The 12,393-nt window shown below is 41.6% G+C and overlaps 1 protein-coding gene across 11 annotated transcripts in view; it reads left to right on the forward strand.

The window, feature by feature from the left end:
• Positions 1 to 12,393, forward strand: part of large2 (LARGE xylosyl- and glucuronyltransferase 2) — a 59,756-nt gene that overhangs the window by 27,699 nt on the left and 19,664 nt on the right. Inside the window, exon 1 of one of the 11 annotated variants that reach the window (XM_084052430.1) lies at positions 6,096 to 6,495. The exons of 9 other annotated variants lie outside the window; for them this stretch is intronic. The gene's annotated coding sequence lies outside the window, so the exon portion shown is untranslated. Of the gene's footprint in view, positions 1 to 6,095; positions 6,496 to 12,393 lie in introns of those variants that run through there. One more of the 11 variants, XM_084052431.1, reaches the window with a different exon arrangement.

Below are 12,393 nucleotides of genomic sequence, written 5' to 3' on the forward strand. Positions count from 1 at the left end.
TCTTTCTGAAAACCCTATTTTCCCTATTGTTGTTGTTGTTGTTGTTATGTTTGTCCGGGACGTAAGGAAGTCTATGGAAGTCTATGGAGGCATCACCCCCTGGTGGCCGGGAAACGAACTGCACAAACATAAACAATGCAGGGAAAATACGGTTTTCAGAAAGAGTACTGTGTTTCAATGCAGGAAAACACCCCAGCATCATTATATAGTGGCTGATAGAGGGGGAAAAAATGCAAAAAATATATATATAAATATTTTTTAAATTTAGGCTTAATGTTCCCTACAATGCCTTTAATGTAGGATCCATTTCTGCTTTGGTTCACAGGAACGTATGGAGGAGACAAAACAAGGCACTGAATGAAAACATGTTTAGAGATGTCACAGTAGCCTAATCATTTTGGCATTAGTGTGGTCAGCAATCCCTCTCCAGCTCATAATTATTCATCCATGTCATGACAAAAAGTGTATTTTCTCCTGTAATAATAATAATAATTAAATGGTCCATGAACAAGAACGATAAGTAGGCCTAATGTAAGTTGTGTTATAGTTATGACTGACAGAAAGCATAGCCAGTGAGCTAACCGTACTTAAAGTTGTACAGTGCAAATTAAAAAAAAAATTTTAGCAGCCTCTGCTGGTCATTACCGTCACTGCAGGCCGTTCGTTTATTACTGCGTTACCCAGAATTCCATTCGTTTTCACCGGAAGACGGAAGCGTTTCAAAAAGCGTTCTTTTAATTGTTTTATACGAGCTGTGGATCGTTTCTCTTAGCCAGTGGAGCTTTAGTTACCGTGAGCTGTGTTTTCTTTTTCTGTTTTTTTCGTTCTTCAAATCATACAATCTCTTAAAATCAGCGTGAGTTTCCTTTTTGTTATTTGCGCGGTAGTTCCTGGCCAAACAGGAAACCGGTGCAGTAGTTCCTGGCCAAACAGGAAACCGGTGCATTTCCGCTTCCATTTTCCGGCCAGATGACGTCATTTTCGCGGGACAGTCAACCCCGACAACGTTCAATAGAAAATATATAAATAAAAGGCTTTCGGGGGTGAAATTCATGGAGTGGGTGTTGTGAAACATTTGCCACTCACAAAAGATATACAATTTAACTTTAGTTTTATTGAAAAAGTTACCTAGCATTACTTTAAGTCACAGATGCTGAACCGCAACGTTTATATCTCCTTCTCTGGTGAGGTTTCTTATCCCTTCAGGTTAAGGGTTTTCTGTGGTGCTTTTTGCTACTTTGATTGACAGGGACATTGCCATTTCGTCAAGCGTCGATGTTCAGCACACTCTCTCCAACCATTCATTCAGGTGTCTCCATGTGTAACCACAGCTACATGTTGTCCCTGAAATAATTGTCTATGCATTTGGCAGTTTTTAAGCCAGATTGCCATCAAATGGGGCCGTCACAAACTCTGCACGATGTGCTACAGTGTGAAGAGTATGTCATGTACTATTTGTCTCAAAGAGCTCCAGGTACCTTTGATATGAAGATGTTATAAACCTCAAAGTTAAGATGAAGATTTCATCTCCACAGCAGTAGCAGATGCCTATTGATGGTCCATATGGGTCTTTAATTGTCTCTTAAAAGTTGGTCTGGTGCAGTGGCCATTACTACTCACATAGGAGACACAGGGACTGGAACACACCAGCTGGAGGAGCAAGCCCATAATGCAACTCAGTACATTATCGAATCCAAATGAAAAAGTTAATTAAAAAGTTGGCAATGGAACAGCAAATATGTCTTAGATATATAAAGTACTTTGGCATCTAAAAACAATATAATGTTTTCTTCTGAAACATGGACATTTTAGTTTTTGTCCCCCCCCCTGTATTGACATTTATTCATGTTTTGAAGTTTATAAGCGGAGTACTTTTTCAGAAGTAAAAAAAAAACGGAGTAAATGTTCCCATATCAAAATGGTCAATGATATATCCTGGGCACAAAGAGGGCCATGTGAAAACCTTGAACCTTGTGGTGCTGAGTCAAGGCTATTTATTTAATGGTCTGCATTTACCCGCATTTTTCAGTTTGTGTGTCTACACAATCACCATCAAACTAGAACAGCAGGTACCCTTCTAGCAATGCTGCACAATTTGTATCGCTTGTTTGCTCAGATCTTGGCAATATTTTGGCTTAGTTTATGCTCTTGGAATGAATTTTGGGAGTTGAATATAATTTGAATATGATTTTATTCTTTAGCCCAATGTTAAAATTGTTCTTTTTTTCCCTCCATGAATGTATTGAGTAACAAATCTCGTACTCACTTCTTGACCTACAGGCATGTGAAAACAAATGCTTTTGTCACGTCATGTGTGATCAAAAATAAAGTTTGAGTGCATGCACTGTGTGCACATCAGCAAGTTATGTTACTACCGAGTTGGTGTTGGCTAGTCCGCACTCTCGCATCTCATCGCATATATTCAGTCAGTGTTTTATTGTCATGTATATTAGATGACACTTAGAATATGGGCGTTGTGTGGTGGATATCTAAGTTATAAGTGTATCTCAAAATAGAAGTAGAACAACACATGTATGTGCATTATAGGAACTGTAATATTATATTGACAGCGTTAAAAATTACATGTACTATAGACCAATTATTTGTTTACTAACATTGAGACTGGACGCACAAGTGATTGTTTCACGCAATCAATTCCCAACCTGTTGTTTCGGGGTGCGCTGGTTTCAGCACACCCCAACCCCCTCTTGTGTGTTGGCTAGTGAGGCGCGTCCTAACGAGACCTGATATAATGGGTTTCATTGCGTGCATACTGGTTCTTATCAGTGTGACGTTGTCTGTTAAGGGGTATATATATACGTATATTGTATGATGCTGCAGTGTAATATTGAAATCGGCTTTGCTTAATGAAGATAATTTCAGTATGAACAAGGCCACCAAGAGGTGTGCATAGTTGGTTTGCTTCAGCATCCTCTGACGGACTACTTTGCAGACAGAGTGACATACATCCGTCATTACTGTAGTTTCGGATTGCTTCTTTGCTCCAACTGATTACGGCAGTGTGTCTGGCAGGACCTCACCGACTGTCCAATCAATGGGTGTCAGGCTATCTAACATGTGCTGATCCAGGATTAATATCTCATTATCTTAGATTGGCTAAAATAGGGGTCAGTCTTGTGACAAATATTGACTTGAGAGTGACATTGCCCTTTGTCTTAAGGTATGACGTCGTCACTTCATGATGACCAGGTACTGTGTGACATTGAGATAAGCACGGCTTGTGACACGAGGTTCCCCCTCTCTGTGTATAGATATGGTCTGGTCTCTCTTTTGAGAGAGCACTACTTGTCCACTGACCGGTGTGTCTGATGTACGTCTCCCATGATGTCATGCAATAAACGTCAAAATTAGAAATACTGAAGTGTCTTCACATCCTCCGGCCCTTGCATTCTGAATTATCGAATGGGATCGTAATCGCTGTACAACATCCTCCACAACAGAGAACGAGCTGAACCAAAATCAAAATCAAGGTAAGTCTCTGCATTCCGCTCTATTCTCTGTTTTGGCTGGATAGTCTGTTACACGGTATGGATCATTACATTTAATGTAATATTGTAATTAAGGAATTCAGAAATGAATTCACTGAATGAGAATTCACTGAAAAGAGTCTGCAACCCAATAGATTTCTCCTACGACCACACATGTACAGGCCTTGTTGAGCTCCTGTGCATTAGGGCGGTCAACTGAACTCAGAAATGATAGAATGATAGAATATTTAGAATTTTGGTCTTAAAAAACATGTTAATACATCTAATGTCAGAACTGGTCAGTACCAGTGTATCCGTAAAATGGACTGAACGTTGGCTATACGGTGGTGTATCAAAGACTGTCAGCATGCACTGCTTTAGTGGAATCTATATTGGCTCTGGACAACCGGAGCTCCATATATCTATGGTGTATCGGGTTTGTTTATGGTTATGTCTGAGTCATAGTGACATGGCCGTGGTCCGCCCACCGGCCAGTCCTCCCATTAGCCAATGTTAACCTATTTAGGGCGGGAACCCCTATTTGTAATTATACCTTTCAGGCTGGGAACCCCTTTTGGGGTTCTTGTTGCTATGTACAGTATATAGCAACATACATTATTTGTAATTTTTGAATAAATTTTTTTTTAGGTCAGGATTTAGAAGCCGTTTTTAGAATTGGCCTCAGGTTTAAATGGGTTAATATAGGATAAAACATTGAGCAGTAGACATGCCTATTAATAATTTTTTACTATCTATTGTTAATTCTTCCTCAAAATCAACACAATTATTCAAGATTTGATCATTTATTTGACAGCCCTATTGTGCATACTTTCCTTCAAATACATAGATATATTTAAACAGCCTGTGTGGCTTAGAGTTGGAGAAGATTTCTGATACTAAAATAGCGAATAGCCTTTGCCATTTAGCTAACAGACCCATTTGAAACGGAATGCCGCTAGCTATCTCAATGGAATCCTCCGTCGTGTCTGCATAGCACAACCATATGTGGGTCTTTCATTTTTAGCACCAAGACTGTGTTGTGTGCCTCTCCAAAAGAGAGAGAGAAAGGGAGAGAGAGATATAAAGGTTAGGAAAATCCCTCCGGGGTTTCCTTCTTGAATTCCCTGGAAGTCAGAGGCGAAAGCTGCAGCAGGTGTGAGGGGGGAAATCCAACTCTCCAGTCCTGCTCTCGCCACTGTCCCATTGGCCTCAGCCTCTTCACGCTGCTGCCAGTGAAATCCAATCTCTTCTTCGTTGTGTCTCCTCTCACCCCTTCCCTCTTGTTTATGTGTGACACCACTGTAGCAGTACTAGTGGGACCAGTATGCCTGACCCGTGACCCCATAACTAGGAGATAAGTGTTGGTGTTAACCTATCAGTCATCCAGAGGAGAATCAATCGCCGCAGGCGTCCAGTGAAGAGCAGACCCTGAACTCTGATTGGGTTTAGTATTTTTCCCTAGGGAAAAAGGCTTCAGCATCCCCCTTTCTTTCGTTCACAAATGCACATACATGCAGTAGTAAAATCAAAACGTAAGTGGTTTAAAGTTCCTTAGAAAGCATGGGAAAACAAAACAAAACCTTCAAAGTAAAAAGTGGTCAGAATCAAACATGTTAAACAGAAAAGCACATTTTAAGTGATTTGATAAACAAGCACAATGAAAAAAGAAAAATAACCGGAAACCTTGTCTGCACCAACTCTTGTTCCTTTCCTGAATTGTTGCCAGTCCCTTATAGATTTTGACCTTGATGGTGACTGTGACTGTTTACCTATGACCTTTTCGGGTTCAATCTTCCCTTCGGGACAACCCGCTGGTCATTCCCAACAGGTTTCATGGAATTCTGCCCAATCCATTATTCATTTTGATGTTGACCTTGATTTTGACCTAGACCCTTGGGCTTTTCAACCCACAACCTAAGATATTCTTCATGGCAAATTCAGCCATCCGTTCTCTATGACTTGAAGTTAACGGTAAGAGCTGCTGAGATTTGAGTTTTTCAGCACAGCCACCCAGGAGTCTCCCTGCTGTTCCTTTAATGAAGGATCTATCAGCGGCGTTTCATTATCTCAGGCATGCAGCGTGCTATGACATGGCCCCCCTGTTCCGCTACAGCAAAACATACCGTCCTCCGTACATCCTCTGTAATTACCTCCTCCCCTACTTTGCACGTGAGGCCCCCTATGTGCGCAGGTAGAACAACTGCACTCCTAATTTGGAAAAATGGACTCGAGCACATTTTCACAGCTTGATGTTAATCATCCGTACTGGGACAGAAAAAAGGTGATTAGTCATTAATATAGAATTTAGCGCTACGTGCCTCTGGTCACGGCTACAGCCAGACGGGGCAAAGAAGGGATGAAATGATACCTCTGCATTCCTAGGCTAAAAATCAACCCCTCTCTCTTTTGTGAGCGAGTGTAAGGTGACTCCTACTTCCTTTCTCTCTCTCTTCCCCGCCCTCTCTCTTTTTCTCTTTCACCTTTATCCTCTTGTCCGCCTGCCTGTCTGTCTGCCTGTCTGTCTGCCTGTCTGACTCTTTCTCGGAGCTCAGCTCGTTTCAGTGAAACCACAGTGAACTGTGGAGAGAGAGAGAGAGAGAGAGAGAGAGAGAGCATACGAGAGGAGGGTGACAGGGGGGCTGAAATCAGAGCCCTCCCTCCGAGGTGCAGCCGGTTTATGTGTTTGTCAGCTGAACGAGCAGAGAGGGAGAGTGGAAGCGAGGAGAAAATAAAAAAGAGATGAAGAAACAATGCAAGCAGCAGCGGAAAAAAAAAGAATCCGGATGAAGTCTGCTTGAGAGGAAAGACTTCCGAAGTTGAGTGGAGCGCAACAAACCCTTAAAAGAAGAGGATTAGAGGGGACGAGGGCTGTGCGGTTCAGCTCTGCACAGTTGAACTTGGACTTGCCTCCACACGTTGAAAGCACTGAAAGAGATCAAGAGTGGCCGTATAGGTAGGGAAAAACAGGACAAAGGTTGCTGTTTTCCTTCACGGAAACTCCCTGAGGGTAATACCGGTCAATTTTTACACTCATGCCCGATTTGGGCTTGGTTGCATGCTGTGTGGCGCACTGAGAATAGTCCATCTACTGTATAGCGCACTGAGAATAGTCCATCTACAAGCTACGAACGCTGTGGCGTGTTGTGAGCTTGTAGATCGATTCGGTGTGAGACACCCACGCACAACTAAGTATATATCAGGCGTCAGATTTAAACAAACCCTCAAATCGGGACATGTGTGTGTATGAGTGTATGTGTGCGTGCACATGCAGGTGAATACACATGCACTCAGGTGGTGCGTGTCACGTGCGTTTTCATCACACGTTTATGAAATTTGCAATGCAACAGAGAGCTGAAAAATAGAGTGGGCGAGAACGGAAAGAATGTGAGATGGTGGGGGGGGATAGAAGGAGACAATTCCATGTGTCTACAGGAGTAGGAGGTAAGCAATAGCTTGTCTCTGCGTGTCCTTTATTCCACTCAGTATGAATGGAGCCTTTGTAATCCATCCGCACAAGTTCTTTCTTCACTTTTCTTCTGGCTGGATCAACCCATCTTCTTCATATCAAACAATTCTGGTTTCATTTCAGATGTTCTGGCTTCTTCTTTCAGCTTGTGAATGGCTCCTGCTGGAGGAGTAAAGTGAACCCAAGTGGACCTCAGTCCACCTGGGTCCATTTTGTATTAGTTAGTTTCTGCAATATTGCATGAACTAACTGCTATTGTTCTATGTCTTCCCTCAGATCACAGTGTTAGTATGTGGAGTTGTCTTGTAAGTGTGTGTGTGTGTGTGTGTGTGTGTGTGTGTGTGTGTGTGTGTGTGTGTGTGTGTGTGTGTGTGTGTGTGTGTGTGTGTGTGTGTGTGTGTGTGTGTGTGTGTGTGTGTGTGTGTGTGTGACTTAAACTGGCAGGTAGGATTAGTGGCTTTGTGGCCGTAGATGACCTTGTTCGTTCCACTCACACAAGGCAGGGTCCACTGCAGTTGGTGTAGGAGATAAGGCCAGGAATTTATGTTGGCAAGATGGCAACAGTGTTCTCCAACAGCCTCTCTGGGTCTGTCTTTGTGTGTGTGTGCGTGCATGCGTGTGTGTGTGTGTGCGCCTGTGCCTATCTTTCTCTCTCCCTCTGTCTCTCTTTTCCTGTGTGTGTGAGGGTGCGAGGGCACATTTCACATTTATACTTTCACGCCAAGAAGCTCACAATATCACATGGCTCTAAATAATTTTGTCCTCTCCATAAGTAGGTATGTGAATACAATAGTGTTGTGTCTGAGTTGAGAGCTCATCCAGGTACACTGGGGCTTGCAGGGCAGCAATAGAGTGCAACTGTTACCGCCATGTTTTTCACCCGTGCAGGTTCCAGAGGTAGAAATCCCATTAATTTCTTCATGAATGTTTCAGAAAATACTTACATTAAAGTATGTGTTAAATAGCTCTTTATTCTTATAGTACTGTTTGTTCAGTAACAGGAGTCTCCTGGTCTCTCCAGCTCTTTATAAAACAGAAAATGCATTTTCTGGTCAGGATACCAATTTTATCCAATGAGGATAGAGAACGTATAGAGAGGAGGATACAGATTAAACAAGTGAAATCGGAAGTGATGACACAAATAAATGAGCAGCCAAAATGGAACTGGAACACTATAAAAATGAAGCTGATACATCTCCTGATACGCTGAAATTTTGCAACCCACCTGAAAATGTATTTTCTGTCGATTAAAGAGCTGGGGAGATGGGGAGACTCCTGTTACTGAACAAACACTCGACAGCAATGATTACGATCAGAAAATAGTGCTTTAAACTTTTAACAACAATACCCTACCTTTAAGAATTCTAAGCCTGGAATCAAGCTGATCACGCTCCTTATGAATCATGACCCGAAAACATTTGATTTAATTCATAAAACAAGAAAAGGGCGAAGGTACTGTAAGAATGTGCACATATTTCAAGAATCAACGACTTCTCTCATTAACCATTGTGCATACCTTTCCATTGCTTCCAGCCAAAAACGATAATTGTGTTTGTTTCTTTTTAACTTTAATGGTTGTCTTTATTATAGTGTTTATATTGTTAGTATTATATTAAAATATAGTAGTTGGCTGGAAGTGATTTTACTATTGTGTCTCCGGGCTATGGGATCTAGAAAGTACCAACTCAAATCTGCTATTTTCGTCAAATGTTAGCCCCAGAATAGGGATGCTATGGTTCAAGTGTTAAAGAACCACTTTTAAGGACCTTAACCGTTTTATATGGACCTATTTTGTCTGAAATGAAGTTGATCTAATCTAAAGGACAAAAGACTCACCACTTTCCACCCACTCAACATCCCTTCCCCCGTACCCCATCAATTCCCTTACTAAATATACATGATACATTAAATACATGATACATAGGAAAACAGGTGAGAAAAAGGGGAAAACAAACAAATGGTAACAAAAAAAACAAATAAAACAAACGAACTAAATTAAAAGTAAAAACAAATGAGGCAAAAATAATTCTACTCCCATGTTTCATTCCTCCATTGGTGCTATATGATACAACAACACGGTTCCCTAGTTCCTTTACTCCTAAAATATGTACACCGCCTTGTACCTTCGCCCCTTTTTTACATTTTCCAATTATTTTTATGAACGGAATAAAATGTTTTATGGTCATGATATATGGCTTTTATTGTTCCAGCACCAATTGATGACTTCAGCTCAAAACAGAATCAGTTCACCCGCAGCAATATGCCATAATGGAGCCTGCTCACAGTGCTCAGCCTTGTGTCAAGGCAAGATGACATGACACAGCATCTGCACCCCACACATAAACATGCATGTGCACACACGATTTGAACACTTGCTTTTTGCCCGTTGTATTTATTTTATGCTTTGTCACCATGGGTAAATTTGCACAGCAAGTATGTATATAAATCCCCTCCTTTCATCCCTCTCACACTGGTGTATGCATGTGGTTGGTACGCGTGTGCATGAGAGTGCAACAACGCAGGACCAAAAGAATGAGGTCTTATTGGCACAGAGGTGAACGGAGGGGAGATGGAGGCGAGTTGATTATCTGTCTCCTCTCTTATCACGGTCTCTAATGGAGGAAGTAGAGCCTGATTGTGCCTTAATCAGCAGCGCTATCTCCCACCCTGATTAGCACGGTGCTAAAAAGCACTTCAGTTTTGAATGGACATGCACCCTCCTAAAGATGCTGGCCATTAGAGGGCCAGGGCACTGGAACAGCGTGCTTTCAGCTCTTCATTGCGTTATATCATATTCTCCCCTTAGGGGCCTGCTCTGACTGACAGCTGTATTTAGAGACAGAGATAGAGACGCGTACGCCTCCGTTCTGTTCTTTTTTTTTTTTTACACAATGATTTGAGTTGATGGGTAAACACTAAACAGACAGGCATGTCTGTGGCTTTATTTGCAACTGGTAAAGTTATGCCTTACAGTATGTGCCACCCACACAGCTTCTGTCTGTCAGCCAAACCCATTCCTTCAGCTCTGACTGGAGGACTGAGGGGGTTGTAAACAGCCGCTCAAGCCATTCCCTTCTTCTCATATTTGTGCCAGTGCTAGCTGACCCCTCTGCTTTTACAGCAACAATTACATCCCAAAAGTGTAAATGTTTTGTGCTGCTGCTGCAGAATCAACAAAGGCTACCTATTAAAGTCCTCTTTAGTAGCCCTGTCCCTCTCTTTTATATCCACTTTGGGTTTATGAGCATTGAAGGCTAAAAGGCCCATACAGCTTCACAGCACAATGATTCCTCTCCCCATCTCTCCTCTCCTCTCCCCTCCCCTCCTCTCCTCTCCTCTCTCCTCACCTCTTTTCACTCCTTTATTCCCTGTCTCAGCACCTTTCATTATTGCTAACAATCTACATTGTATACGTCAACCTCCCTGATTACCTCATAAAACATCTATACCCAATTGTCTCGTATATAACTTTGGCCCAAATGCATTTGCTAAATGCAGAGTTGCTATCTGCACATACTTCTTAACATTTTATAAAATAAGATACAAAATCCTTCTAAAAAATGTGCACATTTACTTAGAAGCATTAAAATGGAAATCATATTGATGATAAAGCTTTTCTCCAGCCTTTTCTTCTCTTAGCTTACAGGATGTGTCATTTATTGCCCACATCCTTTCCTGTAAGCCAGGCTTTTCTTTTCTTCTTTAAAAGGATGGTTACTGTGAGCTGTTTTGTTTTCACTGGCTGTCAATCACTTTGTGTTGAATATAGGGCTCTTTCAGTGGCGTCCATGCCAAGCCCACGCCTCCAAACAAACCTAAGCTACAGTTAGGGTTAGAACCACAGTACGGTCTGTTCTTTCAGACATTTTCTGTTATGCATTATGGCTTTTGAATGTCAGGCGTGATGCTTTTTACCTCGGTTCAATCTGGACGTTGTTGAACCACTTTATGAAGTACTACTTGTGCTTCCAAACGTAACATACTTTGTGAACTTTTGCCTGTGCTCCACTTTGAAACATTGTTAGATAAACTGTTTCCATGGCCTGTGGCCGTTAAAATTGAACTTAATAATGTTCTGTGCTTTCTTTCTGGTGCAGTTGACAGCTGGTCAAAATTAAAGTTGAACTTTCCCCAGATCACATTTTCTAATGTTGACACTTTTGGCACCATAGGGGAAGAACTGTGTTTAACTGCTTGAACATAACTGTTAATCTATCCAGCAAGAAGACAAAGAGCCAAACCAGACGGCAGTAACAAATAAAATAGCCTGTGGTAATAGTAGGCTACAGCTGGGTAATAAATCATTATTGACAGAGTACTGTTGTCATATGTGTGCACACGCATACACACACACACAAAATACACACATGCACATGCTCGCACACACTGTTGTTAATGATCAGACATTCCACTCAAGACCAAACCTCACTGAGGTTAGGAAACACAAAATGACGACTATGACTATTTCCACCTGAGTCACAATGAAAAGTCTTCTGTCTGTCACTGAATGTGAGGCAACGTGACGGCACAAAGTCAACTGATCCATTATCTGATTTATCCTCCTAGATCTCTTCCCTATTGAGTATTTACTCCTCTCAGCAGCAGCTACCTATTAAACCCTCTCAGCAGCAGCCATTAAACCTTTAGTGTCCAAAGCACAGAACCCACCAAAATAACATCCGCACATACGTTTTTTTCTTTGTTTCCCCGTTTTTCACGAGACTGTTCTCAAATGTGTTTAAAGATGCTTTATATATATATCACAGGGGGACAAAATCTTGCAATAACAGTTTTTCCAATATCGTGCAGCCCTAGTATGGTGTCCCGTTACTTAGCGGTAGGGATACGGTGCATTTTTCCCTCCATCTCCGTTAGGAGAGAATTCAGTCATGTTAATAGAACTCTGTGTGTAAACAATGAGTGACCATTATTTCCATGTATGAAAAAGAATCCTGCTGGATTATTCATTTTTGTTCATTTGATATCAGAGAGTGTAACAATTTAACCAAATGGACCCCTAAGGTTCCATTTAAAAACGTACCGTATGTTCTGGTCCTTCTGTGATAGCCTACTATTCTTTTATTGTTGTAAACTCAGACCTCCAAGTTTCCCTGCCGGCTCTGCATCCATTCTTGTTTGTCTCTTGTTTGTGTGACTGTTGTCTAATTAAAGTCAAGTGGGATTAATTAATAATGTTGTAAAACAAAGACAGAGGCCCAGTTCTAATCAGCCCAAGCATATGCATATGAAAGAAGGTGGCATGTAGAGAGACTAAACAATGAAGACGGAGGATGTGTGAAAGAGACAGCTTTCAAGTAACACCATGTATTGCATCTGGCTGAGGAAGCAATGTATGTCCACCAGTGTTTTCCTATCTTTAAAATCCTACATGCTTGACAGGTAGCGATTTTTTTTTTTCCAAGTCAACCAACCATGAGT

The sequence above is a fragment of the Gymnoscopelus microlampas genome, assembly GCF_963454915.1.
Source record: "Gymnoscopelus microlampas genome assembly, chromosome: 1".
Classification (NCBI taxonomy): Eukaryota; Metazoa; Chordata; class Actinopteri; order Myctophiformes; family Myctophidae; genus Gymnoscopelus; species Gymnoscopelus microlampas.